Source organism: Mustelus asterias, unplaced genomic scaffold (assembly GCF_964213995.1).
Source record: "Mustelus asterias unplaced genomic scaffold, sMusAst1.hap1.1 HAP1_SCAFFOLD_2505, whole genome shotgun sequence".
NCBI lineage: Eukaryota > Metazoa > Chordata > Chondrichthyes > Carcharhiniformes > Triakidae > Mustelus > Mustelus asterias.
Genome location: NW_027592450.1, coordinates 6,014 through 30,000, shown reverse-complemented (window position 1 = coordinate 30,000; position 23,987 = coordinate 6,014). Strand labels below are relative to the sequence as shown.

The 23,987-nt window shown below is 60.9% G+C and overlaps 1 pseudogene across 1 annotated transcript in view; it reads right to left on the bottom strand.

The window, feature by feature from the left end:
• The window catches only part of LOC144489758 (uncharacterized), a 42,429-nt pseudogene extending 23,106 nt beyond the window's left edge, over nucleotides 1-19,323 (bottom strand). Inside the window, exons 1-3 of the transcript XR_013497045.1 lie at nucleotides 19,199-19,323; nucleotides 5,651-5,762; nucleotides 3,480-3,573 (exon numbers count right to left, since the gene is read on the bottom strand). The product of XR_013497045.1 is annotated as an uncharacterized LOC144489758 (transcript). The remainder of the gene's footprint in view (nucleotides 1-3,479; nucleotides 3,574-5,650; nucleotides 5,763-19,198) is intronic.
• Between the last annotated feature and the right edge of the window lie 4,664 nt (nucleotides 19,324-23,987).

Sequence of the window (23,987 nt, the reverse complement as noted above, 5' to 3'; positions counted from 1 at the left end):
GGACAGAGGGATCCGGGCGTCGCTGCGGGACAGAGGGATCCGGGCGTCGCTGCGGGACAGAGGGATCCGGGCGTCGCTGTGGGACAGAGGGATCCGGGCGTCACTGCGGGACAGAGGGATCCGGGCGTCACTGTGGGACAGAGGGATCCGGGCGTCGCTGTGGGACAGAGGGATCCGGGCGTCGCTGCGGGACAGAGGGATCCGGGCGTCGCTGCGGGACAGAGGGATCCGGGCATCGCTGCGGGACAGAGGGATCCGGGCGTCGCTGCGGGACAGAGGGATCCGGGCGTCGCTGCGGGACAGAGGGATCCGGGCGTCACTGCGGGACAGAGGGATCCGGGCGTCGCTGCGGGACAGAGGGATCCGGGTGTCGCTGTGGGACAGAGGGATCCGGGCGTCGCTGTGGGACAGAGGGATCCGGGCGTCGCTGTGGGACAGAGGGATCCGGGCGTCGCTGTGGGACAGAGGGATCCGGGCGTCGCTGTGGGACAGAGGGATCCGGGAGTCGCTGTGGGACAGAGGGATCCGGGTGTCGCTGTGGGACAGAGGGATCCGGGCGTCGCTGTGGGACAGAGGGATCCGGGGATCGCTGTGGGACAGAGGGATCCGGGCGTCGCTGCGGGACAGAGGGATCCGGGCGTCGCTGTGGGACAGAGGGATCCGGGCGTCGCTGCGGGACAGAGGGATCCGGGTGTCGCTGTGGGACAGAGGGATCCGGGCGTCGCTGCGGGACAGAGGGATCCGGGTGTCACTGTGGGACAGAGGGACCCGGGCGTCGCTGTGGGACAGAGGGATCCGGGCGTCGCTGTGGGACAGAGGGATCCGGGCATCACTGTGGGGCAGAGGGATCCGGGCGTCGCTGTGGGACAGAGGGATCCGGGTGTCGCTGTGGGGCAGAGGGATCCGGGCGTCGCTGTGGGACAGAGGGATCCGGGCATCACTGTGGGGCAGAGGGATCCGGGCGTCGCTGTGGGACAGAGGGATCCGGGCATCACTGTGGGGCAGAGGGATCCGGGCGTCGCTGTGGGACAGAGGGATCCGGGCGTCGCTGTGGGACAGAGGGATCCGGGCGTCGCTGTGGGACAGAGGGATCCGGGCGTCACTGTGGGACAGAGGGATCCGGGCGTCGCTGCGGGACAGAGGGATCCGGGCGTCGCTGTGGGACAGAGGGATCCGGGCGTCGCTGTGGGACAGAGGGATCCGGGCGTCGCTGCGGGACAGAGGGATCCGGGCGTCGCTGCGGGACAGAGGGATCCGGGCATCGCTGCGGGACAGAGGGATCCGGGCGTCGCTGCGGGACAGAGGGATCCGGGCGTCGCTGCGGGACAGAGGGATCCGGGCGTCGCTGCGGGACAGAGGGATCCGGGTGTCGCTGTGGGACAGAGGGATCCGGGCGTCGCTGTGGGACAGAGGGATCCGGGCGTCGCTGTGGGACAGAGGGATCCGGGCGTCGCTGTGGGACAGAGGGATCCGGGCGTCGCTGTGGGACAGAGGGATCCGGGAGTCGCTGTGGGACAGAGGGATCCGGGTGTCGCTGTGGGACAGAGGGATCCGGGCGTCGCTGTGGGACAGAGGGATCCGGGAGTCGCTGTGGGACAGAGGGATCCGGGCGTCGCTGCGGGACAGAGGGATCCGGGCGTCGCTGTGGGACAGAGGGATCCGGGCGTCGCTGCGGGACAGAGGGATCCGGGTGTCACTGTGGGACAGAGGGATCCGGGCGTCGCTGTGGGACAGAGGGATCCGGGTGTCGCTGTGGGACAGAGGGATCCGGGTGTCGCTGTGGGACAGAGGGATCCGGGTGTCGCTGTGGGACAGAGGGATCCGGGCGTCGCTGTGGGACTGAGGGATCCGGGCGTCGCTGTGGGACTGAGGGATCCGGGCGTCGCTGTGGGACTGAGGGATCCGGGCGTCGCTGCGGGACAGAGGGATCCGGGCGTCGCTGTGGGACAGAGGGATCCGGGCGTCGCTGCGGGACAGAGGGATCCGGGCGTCGCTGCGGGACAGAGGGATCCGGGCGTCGCTGCGGGACAGAGGGATCCGGGCGTCGCTGCGGGACAGAGGGATCCGGGCGTCGCTGTGGGACAGAGGGATCCGGGCGTCGCTGCGGGACAGAGGGATCCGGGCGTCGCTGCGGGACAGAGGGATCCGGGCGTCGCTGCGGGACAGAGGGATCCGGGCGTCGCTGCGGGACTGAGGGAGCCGGGCGTCGCTGCGGGACAGAGGGATCCGGGCGTCGCTGCGGGACTGAGGGAGCCGGGCGTCGCTGTGGGACAGAGGGAGCCGGGTGTCGCTGCGGGACAGAGGGATCCGGGAGTCGCTGTGGGACAGAGGGATCCGGGTGTCGCTGCGGGACAGAGGGATCCGGGAGTCGCTGCGGGACAGAGGGATCCGGGCGTCGCTGTTGGACAGAGGGATCCGGGCGTCACTGTGGGACAGAGGGATCCGGGCGTCGCTGTGGGACAGAGGGAGCCGGGCGTCGCTGTGGGACAGAGGGATCCGGGTGTCGCTGTGGGACAGAGGGATCCGGGTGTCACTGTGGGACAGAGGGATCCGGGCGTCGCTGTGGGACTGAGGGATCCGGGCGTCGCTGTGGGACAGAGGGATCCGGGTGTCACTGTGGGACAGAGGGATCCGGGCGTCGCTGAGGGACAGAGGGATCCGGGCATCGCTGCGGGACAGAGGGAGCCGGGCGTCGCTGCGATGGTCAGAGGTACCCGAGGGTGTCGCCGCAAGGTGGGACGATCCAGGACGGTGAGCCGGGGGGGTGTGCCCGGACGAAGGGATCCGGGCGCTCGGCGGCGGGGCACTGGGGCCATCGTACCTCCAGTTTTGGTCTCGCTGGTGGAGGGATAGACTCGACTCGGAGAAGATTCACTGGGAGAGATTCCTGGGGGGTGGAGGTTGGGGCGATTGTCAAACCGGGAAAGACCTGCGCGGATTGGGGACTGGAACCCACTGGAGTTTAGAGCCACAAGGTGGGATCACCCTGTCTGACGATGAGGAAGTGGGGTCTCGACGGAGCGGGGGGGTCACTGAGAGGACGTTTTCCCCCTCTCAGGGGAAGGGGGGGGCAGGGATCTAGAACGGGGGGTCGGGGGGGGGTGGCTCCAGATTCAGAATAAGGGGGTCTCTCCTCCAACGGAGACGAGGAGGAATTTCCTTCCCTCGGAGAAGATTCCGGCTGTGGAATTTCGGTGGGGAGTTGGAGGCCACGATCGGGCCACACAGGGTCTGATCGGAGGGGGCGGCAGGGATCGAGGGGCTGAGTGGTCTTCTCCAGCTCGGTACAGGGGCCAGCCTGGAGTCCCGCTGTGGTGTCTCAAGACACGGGTGAGCTGGGGTTCAGCTGACACTCTGAGGCTGTGGATCAGAGGCTGAGAACGGGCACAGGGAGTGGAGGAAGGGGGCTCTACAGGAAGGTCCATGGGGGAGGGGGGGTGACGGTGAGGCTCCGCGCTAGGAGATCTGAACACACTCACGGTCAGCGACTCCCGTTTTCGCCCGCTGATCACGAAGGCGAATCCCTGAGTCTCGATGGCCACACCGGTTCTCTGGATATGTTCCTCCACGTACCTACCCGGTACACACAGCATCGTGAGAGAAGGTTCCTGACAGTGCAGCGCTCCCTCAGCACCGACCCTCCCACAGTGCGGCGCTCCCTCAGCACCGACCCTCCCACAGTGCGGCGCTCCCTCAGCACTGACCCTCCCACAGTGCGGCGCTCCCTCAGCACCGACCCTCCCGCAGTGCGGCGCTCCCTCAGCACCGACCCTCCCGCAGTGCGGCGCTCCCTCAGCACCGACCCTCCCGCAGTGCGGCGCTCCCTCAGCACTGCCCACAGTGCGGCGCTCCCTCAGCACTGACCCTCCCACAGTGCGGCGCTCCCTCAGCACTGACACTCCCACAGTGCGGCGCTCCCTCAGCACTGACCCTCCCGCAGTGTGGCGCTCCCTCAGCACTGACCCACCCGCAGTGCGGCGCTCCCTCAGCACTGACCCTCCCACAGTGCGGCGCTCCCTCAGCACTGACCCTCCCACAGTGCGGTGCTCCCTCAGCACTGACCCTCCCACAGTGCGGCGCTCCCTCAGCACCGACCCTCCCACAGTGCGGCGCTCCCTCAGCACTGACCCTCCCACAGTGCGGCGCTCCCTCAGCACTGACCGTCCCACAGTGCGGCGCTCCCTCAGCACTGCCCACAGTGCGGCGCTCCCTCAGCACTGACCCACCCGCAGTGCGGCGCTCCCTCAGCACTGACCCTCCCACAGTGCGGCGCTCCCTCAGCACTGACCCTCCCACAGTGCGGTGCTCCCTCAGCACTGACCCTCCCACAGTGCGGCGCTCCCTCAGCACCGACCCTCCCACAGTGCGGCGCTCCCTCAGCACCGACCCTCCCACAGTGCGGCGCTCCCTCAGCACTGACCCTCCCACAGTGCGGCGCTCCTTCAGCACTGCCCACAGTGCGGCGCTCCCTCAGCACTGACCCTCCCACAGTGCGGCGCTCCCTCAGCACCGACCCTCCCACATTGCGGCGCTCCCTCAGCACTGACCCTCCCACAGTGCGGCGCTCCCTCAGCACTGACCCTCCCACAGTGCGGCGCTCCCTCAGCACCGACCCTCCCACAGTGCGGCGCTCCCTCAGCACTGACCCTCCCACAGTACGGCGCTCCCTCAGCACTGACCCTCCCACAGTGCGACGCTCCCTCAGCACTGACCCTCCCACAGTGCGGCGCTCCCTCAGCACTGACCCTCCCACAGTGCGGCGCTCCCTCAGCACTGACCCTCCCACAGTGCGGCGCTCCCTCAGCACTGACCCTCCCACAGTGCGGCGCTCCCTCAGCACTGACCCTCCCACAGTGCGGCGCTCCCTCAGCACTGACCCTCCCACAGTGCGGCGCTCCCTCAGCACCGACCCTCCCACAGTGCGGCGCTCCCTCAGCACTGACCCTCCCACAGTGCGGCGCTCCCTCAGCACTGCCCACAGTGCGGCGCTCCCTCAGCACCGACCCTCCCACAGTGCGGCGCTCCCTCAGCACCGACCCTCCCACAGTGCGGCGCTCCCTCAGCACTGCCCACAGTGCGGCGCTTCCTCAGCACCGACCCTCCCACAGTGCGGCGCTCCCTCAGCACTGACCCTCCCACAGTGCGGCGCTCCCTCAGCACCGACCCTCCCACAGTGCGGCGCTCCCTCAGCACCGACCCTCCCACAGTGCGGCGCTCCCTCAGCACTGACCCTCCCACAGTGCGGCGCTCCCTCAGCACCGACCCTCCCACAGTGCAGCGCTCCCTCAGCACCGACCCTCCCACAGTGCGGCGCTCCCTCAGCACTGCCCACAGTGCGGCGCTCCCTCAGCACCGACCCTCCCACAGTGCGGCGCTCCCTCAGCACTGCCCGCAGTGCGGCCCTCCCTCAGCACTGCCCACAGTGCGGCGCTCCCTCAGCACTGCCCACAGTGCGGCGCTCCCTCAGCACTGCCCACAGTGCGGCGCTCCCTCAGCACTGACCCTCCCACAGTGCGGCGCTCCCTCAGCACTGACCCTCCCACAGTGCAGCGCTCCCTCAGCACTGACCCTCCCACAGTGCGGCGCTCCCTCAGCACTGCCCGCAGTGCGGCGCTCCCTCGGCATGGTGCCCAGGCTGTGCTCGCCTTACCAGTTGATGAAGGAGCTTTTACCAGCCGAGTGGTTACCCATCAACATGACGTTAATTTTCTTCCGAGGCTGGAGTAGGTGGAGTCCGAGCTTCGACCCAATGTCAATCAGACCTGTGGAATAACAGGAGCACAGCGTCACTCAGAGAACACCTTCACACTCACTCCAATCCTGTCTGGGTACCATCCCACAAACCCAGCCCAGTGACAGCGCCCCTGTATCACCTCCTCCCCTCAATCTCCCCCCTCTACTTTCTCAGGGAGACGAAGGAAATTCGGCATGTCCGCTACGACTCTCACCAACTTTTACAGATGCCCCATAGAAAGCATCCTTTCTGGGTTGTATCACAGCTTGGTCTGGGGCTCCTGCTCTGCCCAAGACCGCAAGGAACTACAAAAGGGGGTCGTGAATGTAGCCCAATCCATCACCAGCCTCCCATCTATTGACTCTGTCTGCACTTCCCTCGGGGGGGAAAAGCAGCCGGCATAATTAAGGACCCCCCCCCCCACGCACCCCCCGGACATTCTCTCTTCCACCTTCTTCCGTCGGGGGAAAAAGATAACAAAAGTCTGAGGTCGCGTACCGACCGACTCAAGAACAGCTTCTTCCCCTGCTGCTTTTGAGTGGACCTAACTTGGCGCAGTGGGTTAGCGCTGCTGCTTCACAGCGCCGAGGACCCGGGTTCGATTCCCGGCTCGGGTCACAGAGTTTTGCACATTCTCCTCGTGTCTGCGTGGGTTTCCCCCGGGGGGGTGCTCCGGTTTCCTCCCACAGTCCGAAAGGCGTGCTGGTTAGGGTGGATTGGCCCGAGCTGGACTGCGGGCGGCCAGGGGGATTTCACAGTAACTCCATTGCAGTGTTAATGTAAACCTAACTTGTCACTAATAAATAAACTCGGAGTTGATCTTTCTCTGCACCCCGAGCTGTGACTGTAACGCTACATTCTGCACCCTCCCCTTTCCTTCTCTATGAACGGTATGCTTTGTCTGTATAGCGCGCAAGGAACAATACTTTTCACTGTATCCCAGTACAATAATTAATCCAATCAGCTGTTGCGATCAGAGTTTTGAAGGGACCTGCTATATATTACGCTGCCCGGGGTATTTCTAACATCCTGTGGACCCACTCAGTCATTGGGTGTCTCACGGATTAAACTCAAACACCTCTCTCTGTGTTGTACCAGGCACAAGGAGGGCACTAACATAACATCTCCGAGTTCAGGGTTGCAGAGGCAACTTGTCCGAGACCACAAGCAGCGCCAAGGCCTCCGCATTCGAGTTTCACTCACTGATCCTCACCCACAGACCCAGACTCTCACCCACAGGGAGCTAGCGGCTCCCTCACTCCCCTCCCCCCTCACTGATCCTCACCCACAGACCCAGACTCTCACCCACAGGGAGCTGGCGGCTCCCTCACTCCCCCCCCCTCACTGATCCTCATCCCGAGACCCCCGTCTCCCTCACTCAGCACCGACCCTCCCACAGTGCGGCGCTCCCTCAGCACTGACCCTCCCACAGTGCGGCGCTCCCTCAGCACTGACCCTCCCACAGTGCGGCGCTCCCTCAGCACCGACCCTCCCACAGTGCGGCGCTCCCTCAGCACTGACCCTCCCACAGTGCGGCGCTCCCTCAGCACTGACCCTCCCACAGTGCAGCGCTCCCTCAGCACTGACCCTCCCACAGTGCGGCGCTCCCTCAGCACTGACCCTCCCACAGTGCGGCGCTCCCTCAGCACCGACCCTCCCACAGTGCGGCGCTCCCTCAGCAACGACCCTCCCACAGTGCGGCGCTCCCTCAGCACCGACCCTCCCACAGTGCGGCGCTCCCTCAGCACCGACCCTCCCACAGTGCGGCACTCCCTCAGCACCGACCCTCCCACAGTGCGGCGCTCCCTCAGCACCGACCCTCCCACAGTGCGGCGCTCCCTCAGCACCGACCCTCCCACAGTGCGGCGCTCCCTCAGCACCGACCCTCCCACAGTGCGGCGCTCCCTCAGCACCGACCCTCCCACAGTGCGGCGCTCCCTCAGCACCGACCCTCCCACAGTGCGGCGCTCCCTCAGCACCGACCCTCCCACAGTGCGGCACTCCCTCAGCACCGACCCTCCCACAGTGCGGCACTCCCTCAGCACCGACCCTCCCACAGTGCGGCGCTCCCTCAGCACCGACCCTCCCACAGTGCGGCACTCCCTCAGCACCGACCCTCCCACAGTGCGGCGCACCCTCAGCACCGACCCTCCCACAGTGCGGCGCTCCCTCAGCACTGACCCTCCCACAGTGCGGCGCTCCCTCAGCACTGACCCTCCCACAGTGCGGCGCTCCCTCAGCACTGACCCTCCCACAGTGCGGCGCTCCCTCAGCACTGATCCTCCCACAGTGCGGCGCTCCCTCAGCACTGACCCTCCCACAGTGCGGCGCTCCCTCAGCACTGATCCTCCCACAGTGCGGCGCTCCCTCAGCACCGACCCTCCCACAGTGCGGCGCTCCCTCAGCACTGACCCTCCCACAGTGCGGCGCTCCCTCAGCACCGACCCTCCCACAGTGCGGCGCTCCCTCAGCACTGACCCTCCCACAGTGCGGCGCTCCCTCAGCACCGACCCTCCCACAGTGCGGCGCTCCCTCAGCACTGACCCTCCCACAGTGCGGCGCTCCCTCAGCACCGACCCTCCCACAGTGCGGCGCTCCCTCAGCACTGACCCTCCCACAGTGCGGCGCTCCCTCAGCACTGACCCTCCCACAGTGCGGCGCTCCCTCAGCACTGATCCTCCCACAGTGCGGCGCTCCCTCAGCACTGACCCTCCCACAGTGCGGCGCTCCCTCAGCACTGATCCTCCCACAGTGCGGCGCTCCCTCAGCACCGACCCTCCCACAGTGCGGCGCTCCCTCAGCACTGACCCTCCCACAGTGCGGCGCTCCCTCAGCACCGACCCTCCCACAGTGCGGCGCTCCCTCAGCACTGACCCTCCCACAGTGCGGCGCTCCCTCAGCACCGACCCTCCCACAGTGCGGCGCTCCCTCAGCACTGACCCTCCCACAGTGCGGCGCTCCCTCAGCACCGACCCTCCCACAGTGCGGCGCTCCCTCAGCACTGACCCTCCCACAGTGCGGCGCTCCCTCAGCACTGACCCTCCCACAGGGACAGTCTGTCTTGTCTCCGGTTGAGTTGATGGGAAGTCAGTGCCACGCGTCACACCCTGCGCCAAGAACCCTCCCTCCCCCTGTTCCTGCATCCTGGGGACACGATGTTTGGCTGCCCAGTGGCCCGTCTCCCAGGTGCAGAGATCTGATGTGTGCTGCGTGTTTGAACAAAGACTTCTCCCCCTTATCTGTGTTCTCCATCTTGGAACAGGGTGTGGGTCACTCGCGCTCTGGGTCACGATTGCATTGAATTCTCTCGGTGCTCCTTCCCCTCAATCAGATAACGTTTCCACTCAGCCAATCCCACACGGGGAACGTCCTGACCTCAACAGCAGACACCCTCGGGGTCAGAGCAGCAGAGAGCCAAGATTCCCAGCAGCCCCCGATCGCCCTCCTCCAACCCCGACACCCCCTCCCTATCTCTGTAACCTCCTCCAGCCCCCTACACCCCCTCCCTATCTCTGTAACCTCCTCCAACCCCTACACCCCCTCCCTATCTCTGTAACCCCCTCCAGCCCCCTACACCCCCTCCCTATCTCTGTAACCTCCTCCAGCCCCCTACACCCCCCTCCCTATCTCTGTAACCTCCTCCAACCCCTACACCCCCTCCCTATCTCTGTAACCCCCTCCAGCCCCCTACACCCCCTCCCTATCTCTGTAACCTCCTCCAGCCCCCTACACCCCCTCCCTATCTCTGTAACCCCCTCCAGCCCCCTACACCCCCTCCCTATCTCTGTAACCTCCTCCAGCCCCCTACACCCCCTCCCTATCTCTGTAACCTCCTCCAGCCCCCTACACCCCCCTCCCTCTCTCTGTAACCCCCTCCAGCCCCCTACACCCCCCTCCCTATCTCTGTAACCTCCTCCAGCCCCTACACTCCCTCCCTATCTCTGTAACCTCCTCCAGCCCCTACACCCCCTCCCTATCTCTGTAACCTCCTCCAGCCCCCTACACCCCCTCCCTATCTCTGTAACCCCCTCCAGCCCCCTACACCCCCCTCCCTATCTCTGTAACCCCCTCCAACCCCTACACCCCCTCCCTATCTCTGTAACCTCCTCCAGCCCCTACACCCCCTCCCTATCTCTGTAACCTCCTCCAGCCCCCTCCACCCCCCTCCCTATCTCTGTAACCCCCTCCAGCCCCCTACACCCCCTCCCTATCTCTGTAACCCCCTCCAGCCCCCTACACCCCCCTCCCTATCTCTGTAACCCCCTCCAGCCCCCTACACCCCCTCCCTATCTCTGTAACCCCCTCCAGCCCCCTACACCCCCCTCCCTCTCTCTGTAACCCCCTCCAGCCCCCTACACCCCCCTCCCTATCTCTGTAACCTCCTCCAGCCCCCTACACCCCCCTCCCTCTCTCTGTAACCTCCTCCAGCCCCCTACACCCCCTCCCTATCTCTGTAACCTCTGGAGGAGGTTACAGAGATAGGGAGGGGGGTGTAGGGGGCTGCTTCATCATGGATGGAGTCAGGCTGTGTGTGTGTTGTTGGTGGCGCTCTCATCCTCTCTCACTTCACCCTGGTCGAGAGAGAGAGCTGGAGGGGAGGGTGGGGTTCGCTGTCCAAACGCAAGCCTCTCCCTCAGTCACGGACGGACGGCAGCCCCACCACAACGCCTCTACTTTCTCAGGAGACAAAGGAAATTCGGCGTGTCAGCTACGACTCTCACCAACTTTTACAGATGCCCCATAGAAAGCATTCTTTCTGGTTGTATCACAGCTTGGTCTGGGGCTCCTGCTCTGCCCAAGACCGCAAGGAACTACAAAAGGGGTCGTGAATGTAGCCCAATCCCATCACCAGCCTCCCATCCATTGACTCTGTCTACACTTCCCGCTGCCTCGGGGGGGAAAAGCAGCCGGCATAATTAAGGACCCCCCCCCCACACACCCCGGACATTCTCTCTTCCACCTTCTTCCGTCGGGAACAGGATACAAAAGTCTGAGGTCACGTACCGACCGACTCAAGAACAGCTTCTTCCCTGCTGCTTTTGAATGGACCGACCTCGCATTAAGTTGATCTTTCTCTACACCCCGAGCTGTGACTGTAACGCTACATTCTGCACCCTCTCCTTTCCTTCTCTATGAACGGTATGCTTTGTCTGTATAGCGCGCAAAAAACAATACTTTTCACTGTATCCCAGTACCTGTGACAATAATAAATCAAATCAAAGTTTGATAATCTGGGGGTCCTGGGGGAACCCCACGCTCTATAATGGGTGAAAGAGGCCAAGTTTGACTATTATGGGGGTCCTGGGGGAACCCCACGCTTTATAATGGGGGAAAGGGACCAAGTCTGACTAATCTGGGGGTCGTGGGGGGGCCCCAGGCTATATTTTGGGGGAAACAGACCAAGTTTGACGAATCGGGGGGGTCCTGGGGGGACCCCATACTCTATATTTGGGGAATGGGACTAAGTTTGACTAATCTGGGGGTCCTGGGGGAACCCCACGCTCTACAATGGGGGAAAGGGACAAATTTGACTAATATGAGGTTCCCTGGGGGGACTCCACGCTCTATAATGGGGGAAAGAGGCCAAGTTTGATAATCTGGGGGTCCTGGGGGAACCCCAGGCTCTATAATGGGGGGGAAGAGGCCAAGTTTGGCTAATCTGGGGGTCTGGGAGGAACCCCAGGCTTTATAATGGGGGAAAGGGACCAAGTTTGACTAATATGAGGTTCCCTGGGGGGACCCCACACTCTATAATGGGGGAAAGAGGCCAAGTTTGGCTAATCTGGGGGGTCTGGGAGGACCCCAGGCTCTACAATGGGGGGGAATGGAGGGACCAAGTTTGATAATCTGGGGGTCCTGGGGGGGACCCCAGGCTCTATAATGGGGGGAATGGAGGGACCAAGTTTGATAATCTGGGGGTCCTGGGGGGAACCCCAGGCTCTATAATGGGGGGAAAGAGACCAAGTTTGATAATCAGGGGGTCCTGGGGGGGACCCCAGGCTCTATAATGGGGGGAAAGAGACCAAGTTTGATAATCAGGGGGTCCTGGGGGGGACCCCAGGCTCTATAATGGGGGGAAAGAGAAAAAGTTTGATAATCTGGGGGTCCTGGGGGGGACCCCAGGCTCTATAATGGGGGGAAAGAGACCAAGTTTGATAATCTGGGGGTCCTGGGGGGGGGGCCCAGGCTCTATAATGGGGGGAAAGAGACCAAGTTTGATAATCTGGGGGTCCTGGGGGGGACCCCAGGCTTTATAATGGGGGGAATGAGACCAAGTTTGATAATCTGGGGGTCCTGGGGGGGACCCCAGGCTCTATAATGGGGGGAAAGAGACCAAGTTTGATAATCTGGGGGTCCTGGGGGGGACCCCAGGCTTTATAATGGGGGGAATGAGACCAAGTTTGATAATCTGGGGGTCCTGGGGGGGACCCCAGGCTCTATAATGGTGGGAATGAGACCAAGTTTGATAATCTGGGGGTCCTGGGGGGGACCCCAGGCTCTACAATGGGGGGGAATGGAGGGACCAAGTTTGATAATCTGGGGGTCCTGGGGGGGACCCCAGGCTCTATAATGGGGGGAATGGAGGGACCAAGTTTGATAATCTGGGGGTCCTGGGGGGGACCCCAGGCTCTATAATGGGGGGAATGGAGGGACCAAGTTTGATAATCTGGGGGTCCTGGGGGGAACCCCAGGCTCTATAATGGGGGGAAAGAGACCAAGTTTGATAATCAGGGGGTCCTGGGGGGGACCCCAGGCTCTATAATGGGGGGAAAGAGACCAAGTTTGATAATCAGGGGGTCCTGGGGGGGACCCCAGGCTCTATAATGGGGGGAAAGAGAAAAAGTTTGATAATCTGGGGGTCCTGGGGGGGACCCCAGGCTCTATAATGGGGGGAAAGAGACCAAGTTTGATAATCTGGGGGTCCTGGGGGGGGGGCCCAGGCTCTATAATGGGGGGAAAGAGACCAAGTTTGATAATCTGGGGGTCCTGGGGGGGACCCCAGGCTTTATAATGGGGGGAATGAGACCAAGTTTGATAATCTGGGGGTCCTGGGGGGGACCCCAGGCTCTATAATGGGGGGAAAGAGACCAAGTTTGATAATCTGGGGGTCCTGGGGGGGACCCCAGGCTTTATAATGGGGGGAATGAGACCAAGTTTGATAATCTGGGGGTCCTGGGGGGGACCCCAGGCTCTATAATGGTGGGAATGAGACCAAGTTTGATAATCTGGGGGTCCTGGGGGGGACCCCAGGCTCTATAATGGGGGGAATGGAGGGACCAAGTTTGATAATCTGGGGGTCCTGGGGGTGACCCCAGGCTCTATAATGGGGGAAAGAGACCAAGTTTGATAATCTGGGGGTCCTGGGGGGGACCCCAGGCTCTATAATGGGGGGAAAGAGACCAAGTTTGATAATCTGGGGGTCCTGGGGGGGGACCCCAGGCTTTATAATGGGGGGAAAGAGACCAAGTTTGATAATCTGGGGGTCCTGGGGGGGACCCCAGGCTTTATAATGGGGGGAAAGAGACCAAGTTTGATAATCTGGGGGTCCTGGGGGGGGAACCCCTGGCTCTACAATGGGGGGGAATGGAGGGACCAAGTTTGATAATCTGGGGGTCCTGGGGGGGACCCCAGGCTCTATAATGGGGGGAAAGAGACCAAGTTTGATAATCTGGGGGTCCTGGGGGGAACCCCAGGCTCTACAATGGGGGGGAATGGAGGGACCAAGTTTGATAATCTGGGGGTCCTGGGGGGGGAACCCCAGGCTCTACAATGGGGGGGAATGGAGGGACCAAGTTTGATAATCTGGGGGTCCTGGGGGGGACCCCAGGCTCTATAATGGGGGGAAAGAGACCAAGTTTGATAATCAGGGGGTCCTGGGGGGGACCCCAGGCTCTATAATGGGGGGAATGAGACCAAGTTTGATAATCAGGGGGTCCTGGGGGGGACCCCAGGCTCTATAATGGGGGGAAAGAGACCAAGTTTGATAATCTGGGGGTCCTGGGGGGGACCCCAGGCTCTATAATGGGGGGAATGAGACCAAGTTTGATAATCTGGGGGTCCTGGGGGGGACCCCAGGCTCTATAATGGGGGGAAAGAGACCAAGTTTGATAATCAGGGGGTCCTGGGGGGGACCCCAGGCTCTATAATGGGGGGAAAGGGACCAAGTTTGACTATTATGGGGGTCCTGGGGGGAACCCCATGATCCATAATGGGGGAAATAGCCCAAGTTTGGCTACTATGGGGGTCCTGGGGGGACCCCAGGCTCTACAATGGGGGGGAATGGAGGGACCAAGTTTGATAATCTGGGGGTCCTGGGGGGGGAACCCCAGGCTCTACAATGGGGGGGAAAGAGACCAAGTTTGATAATCAGGGGGTCCTGGGGGGAACCCCAGGCTCTATAATGGGGGGAAAGAGACCAAGTTTGATAATCTGGGGGTCCTGGGGGGGACCCCAGGCTCTATAATGGGGGGGAATGAGACCAAGTTTGATAATCTGGGGGTCCTGGGGGGGACCCCAGGCTCTACAATGGGGGGGAATGGAGGGACCAAGTTTGATAATCTGGGCGTCCTGGGGGGGACCCCAGGCTCTATAATGGGGGGGATTGGAGGGACCAAGTTTGATAATCTGGGGGTCCTGGGGGGAACCCCAGGCTCTATAATGGGGGGGAATGGAGGGACCAAGTTTGATAATCTGGGGGTCCTGGGGGGGAACCCCAGGCTCTATAATGGGGGGGAATGGAGGGACCAAGTTTGATAATCAGGGGGTCCTGGGGGGGACCCCAGGCTCTATAATGGGGGGAAAGGGACCAAGTTTGACTATTATGGGGGTCTGGGAGGAACCCCAGGCTCTATAATGGGGGGGAATGAGACCAAGTTTGATAATCTGGGGGTCCTGGGGGGGCCCCAGGCTCTACAATGGGGGGAATGAGACCAAGTTTGATAATCTGGGGGTCCTGGGGGGGACCCCAGGCTCTACAATGGGGGGGAATGGAGGGACCAAGTTTGATAATCAGGGGGTCCTGGGGGGGACCCCAGGCTCTATAATGGGGGGAAAGGGACCAAGTTTGACTATTATGGGGGTCCTGGGGGGAACCCCATGATCCATAATGGGGGAAATAGCCCAAGTTTGGCTACTATGGGGGTCCTGGGGGGACCCCAGGCTCTACAATGGGGGGGAATGGAGGGACCAAGTTTGATAATCTGGGGGTCCTGGGGGGGGACCCCAGGCTCTACAATGGGGGGGAATGGAGGGACCAAGTTTGATAATCTGGGGGTCCTGGGGGGGGAACCCCAGGCTCTACAATGGGGGGGAAAGAGACCAAGTTTGATAATCAGGGGGTCCTGGGGGGAACCCCAGGCTCTATAATGGGGGGAAAGAGACCAAGTTTGATAATCTGGGGGTCCTGGGGGGGACCCCAGGCTCTATAATGGGGGGGAATGAGACCAAGTTTGATAATCTGGGGGTCCTGGGGGGGACCCCAGGCTCTACAATGGGGGGAAAGAGACCAAGTTTGATAATCAGGGGGTCCTGGGGGGGACCCCAGGCTCTATAATGGGGGGAAAGAGACCAAGTTTGATAATCTGGGGGTCCTGGGGGGGACCCCAGGCTCTATAATGGGGGGGAATGGAGGGACCAAGTTTGATAATCTGGGGGTCCTGGGGGGGACCCCAGGCTCTATAATGGGGGGAAAGAGACCAAGTTTGATAATCAGGGGGTCCTGGGGGGGACCCCAGGCTCTACAATGGGGGGGGGAATGGAGGGACCAAGTTTGATAATCTGGGGGTCCTGGGGGGGGGAACCCCAGGCTCTATAATGGGGGGGAATGGAGGGACCAAGTTTGATAATCAGGGGGTCCTGGGGGGGGAACCCCAGGCTCTACAATGGGGGGGAATGGAGGGACCAAGTTTGATAATCTGGGGGTCCTGGGGGGGACCCCAGGCTCTATAATGGGGGGAAAGAGACCAAGTTTGATAATCTGGGGGTCCTGGGGGGGACCCCAGGCTCTATAATGGGGGGAATGAGACCAAGTTTGATAATCTGGGGGTCCTGGGGGGGACCCCAGGCTCTATAATGGGGGGAAAGAGACCAAGTTTGATAATCAGGGGGTCCTGGGGGGGACCCCAGGCTCTACAATGGGGGGGAATGGAGGGACCAAGTTTGATAATCTGGGGGTCCTGGGGGGAACCCCAGGCTCTACAATGGGGGGGGGAATGGAGGGACCAAGTTTGATAATCTGGGGGTCCTGGGGGGGGGAACCCCAGGCTCTATAATGGGGGGGAATGGAGGGACCAAGTTTGATAATCAGGGGGTCCTGGGGGGGGAACCCCAGGCTCTATAATGGGGGGGATTGGAGGGACCAAGTTTGATAATCTGGGGGTCCTGGGGGGGACCCCAGGCTCTACAATGGGGGGGAATGGAGGGACCAAGTTTGATAATCAGGAGGTCCTGGGGGGGACCCCAGGCTCTATAATGGGGGGAAAGAGACCAAGTTTGATAATCAGGGGGTCCTGGGGGGGACCCCAGGCTCTATAATGGGGGGAAAGAGACCAAGTTTGATAATCAGGGGGTCCTGGGGGGGACCCCAGGCTCTATAATGGGGGGAAAGAGACCAAGTTTGATAATCTGGGGGTCCTGGGGGGAACCCCAGGCTCTATAATGGGGGGAAAGAGACCAAGTTTGATAATCTGGGGGTCCTGGGGGGGACCCCAGGCTCTATAATGGGGGGAAAGAGACCAAGTTTGATAATCTGGGGGTCCTGGGGGGAACCCCAGGCTCTACAATGGGGGGGAATGGAGGGACCAAGTTTGATAATCTGGGGGTCCTGGGGGGGACCCCAGGCTCTACAATGGGGGGAATGAGACCAAGTTTGATAATCTGGGGGTCCTGGGGGGGACCCCAGGCTCTATAATGGGGGGAAAGGGACCAAGTTTGACTATTATGGGGGTCTGGGAGGAACCCCAGGCTCTATAATGGGGGGAAAGGGACCAAGTTTGACTATTATGGGGGTCTGGGAGGAACCCCAGGCTCTATAATGGGGGGGAATGAGACCAAGTTTGATAATCTGGGGGTCCTGGGGGAACCCCATGATCCATAATGGGGGAAATAGCCCAAGTTTGGCTACTATGGGGGTCCTGGGGGGACCCCAGGCTCTACAATGGGGGGGAATGGAGGGACCAAGTTTGATAATCTGGGGGTCCTGGGGGAACCCCATGATCCATAATGGGGGAAATAGCCCAAGTTTGGCTACTATGGGGGTCTGGGAGGAACCCCAGGCTCCATAATGGGGGGGAATGGAGGGACCAAGTTTGATAATCAGGGGGTCCTGGGGGGGGAACCCCAGGCTCTACAATGGGGGGGAATGGAGGGACCAAGTTTGATAATCTGGGGGTCCTGGGGGGGACCCCAGGCTCTATAATGGGGGGAAAGAGACCAAGTTTGATAATCTGGGGGTCCTGGGGGGGACCCCAGGCTCTATAATGGGGGGAATGAGACCAAGTTTGATAATCTGGGGGTCCTGGGGGGGACCCCAGGCTCTATAATGGGGGGAAAGAGACCAAGTTTGATAATCAGGGGGTCCTGGGGGGGACCCCAGGCTCTACAATGGGGGGGAATGGAGGGACCAAGTTTGATAATCTGGGGGTCCTGGGGGGAACCCCAGGCTCTACAATGGGGGGGGGAATGGAGGGACCAAGTTTGATAATCTGGGGGTCCTGGGGGGGGGAACCCCAGGCTCTATAATGGGGGGGAATGGAGGGACCAAGTTTGATAATCAGGGGGTCCTGGGGGGGGAACCCCAGGCTCTATAATGGGGGGGATTGGAGGGACCAAGTTTGATAATCTGGGGGTCCTGGGGGGGACCCCAGGCTCTACAATGGGGGGGAATGGAGGGACCAAGTTTGATAATCAGGAGGTCCTGGGGGGGACCCCAGGCTCTATAATGGGGGGAAAGAGACCAAGTTTGATAATCAGGGGGTCCTGGGGGGGACCCCAGGCTCTATAATGGGGGGAAAGAGACCAAGTTTGATAATCAGGGGGTCCTGGGGGGGACCCCAGGCTCTATAATGGGGGGAAAGAGACCAAGTTTGATAATCTGGGGGTCCTGGGGGGAACCCCAGGCTCTATAATGGGGGGAAAGAGACCAAGTTTGATAATCTGGGGGTCCTGGGGGGACCCCAGGCTCTATAATGGGGGGAAAGAGACCAAGTTTGATAATCTGGGGGTCCTGGGGGGAACCCCAGGCTCTACAATGGGGGGGAATGGAGGGACCAAGTTTGATAATCTGGGGGTCCTGGGGGGGAACCCCAGGCTCTATAATGGGGGGAATGAGACCAAGTTTGATAATCTGGGGGTCCTGGGGGGGACCCCAGGCTCTATAATGGGGGGAAAGGGACCAAGTTTGACTATTATGGGGGTCTGGGAGGAACCCCAGGCTCTATAATGGGGGGGAATGAGACCAAGTTTGATAATCTGGGGGTCCTGGGGGGGACCCCAGGCTCTATAATGGGGGGAAAGAGACCAAGTTTGATAATCAGGGGGTCCTGGGGGGGACCCCAGGCTCTATAATGGGGGGAAAGAGACCAAGTTTGATAATCAGGGGGTCCTGGGGGGGACCCCAGGCTCTATAATGGGGGGGAATGAGACCAAGTTTGATAATCTGGGGGTCCTGGGGGAACCCCATGATCCATAATGGGGGAAATAGCCCAAGTTTGGCTACTATGGGGGTCCTGGGGGGACCCCAGGCTCTACAATGGGGGGGAATGGAGGGACCAAGTTTGATAATCTGGGGGTCCTGGGGGGGAACCCCAGGCTCTACAATGGGGGGGAATGGAGGGACCAAGTTTGATAATCTGGGGGTCCTGGGGGGAACCCCAGGCTCTATAATGGGGGGGAATGGAGGGACCAAGTTTGATAATCTGGGGGTCCTGGGGGGGACCCCAGGCTCTATAATGGGGGGAAAGGGACCAAGTTTGACTATTATGGGGGTCTGGGAGGAACCCCAGGCTCTATAATGGGGGGAAAGAGACCAAGTTTGATAATCAGGGGGTCCTGGGGGGGGAACCCCAGGCTCTATAATGGGGGGATTGGAGGGACCAAGTTTGATAATCTGGGGGTCCTGGGGGGGGAACCCCAGGCTCTATAATGGGGGGGGGAATGGAGGGACCAAGTTTGAATATTGTGGGTGAACTGGGGGGAACCCCCTTCCTCCCATTCAAACCGATGGAGAGGCCGGTCATCTGCAAATCCCGGATGGGCGGATTCCCCTCTCCGGGATCGGGATCGGGATCGGGAGCCGCCCATTGTAATGACTGGAGAGAGGGGGGGCGGTCCCGATCCAGTCAGCACAAGGATCCAGCACCGGGTTTTCCGGCTCACCCTCTCCGGGGCCCGGGCTTTGATGGCGGGGGCCGGGGGGCGTTTTAAAAACCATTTCTTTTGGCCAAGCGCTTCCAAGCTGGGCCTTACCGGTCCTCGGCTCGGCGTAGAGCGAGTGGCACTCCCGCAGCACGCGTTCGCTCGCCGACTCCACGCCCCGCTCGGCGTTGGCCTGGTTGCGCGGCTTGCCGCCCGCCATCTTTTTTTTTAGTCGCCCTCCTCCTCCTCCTCCTCAATGCGCAGGCGCGGCGCCGGACCCTGGCGGTGCATGCTGGGGGATGTAGTCCCCCGCCCCATTGGCCGTCACTCTGAGGAGGGATGGGAGGACTACAACCCTTCCCGGCCTGCCCCCCCCCCCCGCGCGGGCCCTGACAAGGGCTGAATCCCCTCCCTTGGCGGCCGCCCACACCCCACACCCCACCCCGCGCGCCGCGCATGCTGGGAGTTGTAGTCCCCCGCCCCATTGGCCGTCACTCTGAGGAGGGATGGGAGGACTACAACCCTTCCCGGCCTGCCCCCCCCCGCGCGCGCGCGGGTCTCCCTCCCTGAAGCCCTCGTTCAACGAAGCCACCCCGCACGCGGGGCAGGCCGGGAGTTGTAGTCCCCCCACCCCATTGGCCGTCCACTCTGAGGAGGCGACGGGAGACTACAACCTTCTCCAGCCTTCCCCGGCGCGGGCTTTCCAGGCCCGCCCTCCCCCCAAAGGGATGAATCCTCGCTGCCCCATGCAGGCTGGGAGTTGTAGTCCCCCCACCCCATTGGCGTCCACTCTGAGGAGGCGACAGGAGACTACAACCTTCTCCAGCCTTCCCGGCGCGGGCTTTCCAGGCCCGCCCTCCCCCCAAAGGGATGAATCCTCGCTGCCCCATGCAGGCTGGGAGTTGTAGTCCCCCACCCCATTGGCGTCCACTCTGAGGAGGCGACGGGAGACTACAACCTTCTCCAGCCTTCCCCGGCGCGGGCTTTCCAGACCCGCCCCCAAGGGCTGAATCCTCGCTGCCCCATGCAGGCTGGGAGTTGTAGTCCCCCACCCCATTGGCGTCCACTCTGAGGAGGCGACGGGAGACTACAACCTTCTCCAGCCTTCCCCGGCGCGGGCTTTCCAGACCCGCCCCCAAGGGCTGAATCCTCGCTGCCCCATGCAGGCTGGGAGTTGTAGTCCCCCACCCCATTGGCATTCACTCTGAGGAGGCCACGGAGGACTACAACCTTCCCCAGCCCCGCCCCGCGTGGGCTTTCCAGGCCCGCCCTCCCCCCAAAGGGATGAATCCTCGCTGCCCCACGCACGCGGGGCAGGCTGGGAGTTGTTAGTCCCCCACCCCATTGGCCGTCACTCTGAGGAGGCGACAGAAGACTACAACCTTCTCCAGCCTTCCCCGCGTGGGCTTTCCAGGCCCGCCCTTCCCCCCGCCAAGGGCTGAATCCTCGCTGCCCCATGCGCGCGGGGCAGGCTGGGAGTTGTAGTCCCCCACCCCATTGGCATTCACTCTGAGGAGGCCACGGAGGACTACAACCTTCTCCAGCCTTCCCCGCGCGGGCTTTCCAGGCCCGCCCTTCCCCCCCAAGGGCTGAATCCTCGCTGCCCCATGCACGCGGGGCAGGCTGGGAGTTGTAGTCCCCCACCCCATTGGCGGTCACTCTGAGGAGGCGACAGAATACTACAACCTTCTCCAGCCCCGCCCTGGCACCTGTTCCTCGCATCTCCACCTTGTGTCCCCGGCGACGTATTTCTCCCGCGAAGTGATGGATTTTGGTAGAACTAACGTAGGGGGGAGCTATACGATAAACGGCAGAACCATAAAGGGTGTAGATACGCAGAGGGACCTGAGTGTGCAAGTCCACAGATCCTTGAAGGTGACGTCACAGGTGGAGAAGGTGGTGAAGAAGGCATATGGCATGCTTGCCTTTATAGGACGGTAAGAAGTTTAACAACACCAGGTTAAAGTCCAACAGGTTTATTTGGTAGCAAAAGCCACACAAGCTTATAGGACGGGGCATAGAGTATAAAAGTTGGGGTCTGATGTTGCAGATGTATAGAACGTTGGTTCGGCCGCATTTGGAATACTGCGTCCAGTTCTGGTCGCCACACTACCAGAAGGACGTGGAGGCTTTAGAGAGAGTGCAGAGGAGGTTTACCAGGATGTTACCTGGTATGGAAGGGCTTAGTTATGAGGAGAGATTGGGTAAACTGGGGTTGTTCTCCCTGGAAAGACGGAGAATGAGGGGAGACTTAATATGGTTCTGCCATTTATCGTATAGCTCCCCCCTACGTTAGTTCCACCAAAATGCATCACTTCGCATTTATCTGGATTGAACTCCATCTGCCATTTCTTTGCCCAAATTTCCAGCCGATCTATATCCTTCTGTAGCCTCTGTCAATGTTCCTCACTATCTGCAAGTCCAGCCATTTTCGCGTCGTCCGCAAACTTACTGATCACCCCAGTTACACCTTCTTCCAGATCATTTATATACCCCCACAACTTGCCTGGACTTGCAGAGTCTCATTAACTGTCCTGTCTGGAGACAATACACATCTCTTTAACCTGTCTTGATGCTCTCTCCACTCACATTGTTTGTATCTTAAACACTTAAGACCATAAGAAATAGGAGCGGAAGTAAGGCCATTCAGCCCATCGAGTCCACTCCACCATTCAATCATGGTTGATTTCAACTCCATTTACCCGCTCTCTCCCCATAGCCCTTAATTCCTCGAGAAATCAAGAATTTATCAATTTCTGTCTTGAAGACGCTCAACGTCTCGGCCTCCACAGCCCTCTGTGGCAATGAATTCCACAGACCCACCACTCTCTGGCTGAAGACATTTCTCCTCATCTCTGTTCTAAAGTGACTCCCTTTTATTCTAAGGCTGTGCCCCCGCGTCCTAGTCTCCCCTGTTAATGGAAACAACTTCCCTACGTCCATCCTATCTAAGCCGTTCATTATCTTGTAAGTTTCTATCAGATCTCCCCTCAACCTCCTAAACTCCAATGAATATAATCCCACGATCCTCAGACGTTCATCGTATGTCAGGCCTACCATTCCTGGGATCATCCGTGTGAATCTCCGCTGGACCCGCTCCAGTGCCAGTATGTCCTTCCTGAGGTGTGGGGCCCAAAATTGCTCACAGTACTCCAAATGGGGCCTAACCAGTGCTTTATAAAGCCTCAGAAGTACATCCCTGCTTTTGTATTCCAAGCCTCTTGAGATAAATGACAACATTACATTTGCTTTCTTAATTACGGACTCAACCTGCAAGTTTACCTTTAGAGAATCCTGGACTAGAACTCCCAAGTCCCTTTGCACTTTAGCATTATGAATTTTGTCACCGTTTAGAAAATAGTCCATGCCTCTATTCTTTTTTCCAAAGTGTACAACCTCGCACTTGCCCACGTTGAATTTCATCAGCCACTTCTTGGACCACTCTCCTAAGCTGTCTAAATCTTTCTGCAGTCTCCCCACCTCCTCAATACTACCTGCCCCTCCACCGATCTTTGTATCATCGGCAAACTTGGCCAGAATGCCCCCAGTCCCGTCATCTAGATCGTTAATATATAAAGAGAACAGCTATGGCCCCAACACTGAACCCTGCGGGACACCACTTGTCACCGGTTGCCATTCTGAGAAAGAACCTTTTATCCCAACTCTCTGACTTGATTAGCTGGAAGTATTCCCATTCCAACCATTATTCATGTAAATTGAGTTTGAGTCTTTATATGCCCTGTTTGTGAACAGAATTCCCACTCACCTGACGAAGGAGCAGAGCTCCGAAAGCTTGTGTGGCTTTTGCTACCAAATAAACCTGTTGGACTTTAGCCTGGTGTTGTTAAACTTCTTACTGTGCTTACCCCAGTCCAACGCCGGCATCTCCTCATCATGACGCCGGGGTGACCAGGATCGGGGACGTGCTGGATGGCGGAGGGCCGGGCTGGATGAGACCCCGCGTGCTGGCTGAGCGCGCGGGGGTGGCCGTCCGGCGTGCGGCCAAAGCCATCGAAGACCTTAGGACTTTCGTGCTCGGCCCCGAGTGTGCGCGCGCGGTCTCGAGGCGGTGCAGGCGTGCGGTGGGATCCCGCCCGAGCGTTCCCCTGCTCGGACGGAATTCCACCCTGGGCCAAAGCCTCAACCCCCCTCCTCGGGTGAGGTGCCCCACAGCCTGAGCCGCCTTGCGGAAATGCCCTCCGTGCCTTTTTCTACCGCGCGGAGGCGTTTCCTGTGGGCTGCTGCTGCACACCTTCCACTACCGCCTCCTCGCCTCTCGCCCGGATACACCTTGGCGGGCCTTGTTGCCCCCGGGCGGCGGAGGTCCCCGCTGGAGGTCCCTCCACGGAGGGATCTCCCCCAATTATCTTGGGGACCTGGTTGTGGAGGGTGATGCACGCAGCAGTGACGCACAACCGTAGGATTCACTGGTCCACGGGCTTCGAAGACTGCCCCTCCTGTGGCCTTGTGGAGTCCGTGGACCATGTCTATGTTTTGTGTCTTAGGCCGCACTCCCGGTTTGTTTTCCTGAAGAACCTTTTATTGATGTTCTGTTTGCACTTCAGTCCCACGCTCCCGATCTACGGACACCCGGTGCGGAGAGGGTCGGGTCGGGATGGCGACCTCCTCGTGAACCTGCTCCTGGGCCTGGCGAAACGCGCCGTTTACCGGTCCAGGCTGCGGGCGATCGAGGGGGCCGCCCGTCCTGACTGTCTTCCCCTCTACCGTGGCTATGTTCGCGGCCGGGTGTCCCTGGAGAGGGAGCATGCGGTGTCCACGGGCGCTGTTGACGCCTTCCGCGCCCGTTGGGCACCGCAGGGGTTGGGGTGCGTTATCAACCCTACTAATCACATTTTAATTGGATGTTTTCAAGTTTCCTTTGTAGTTTGATTTCTGTTCG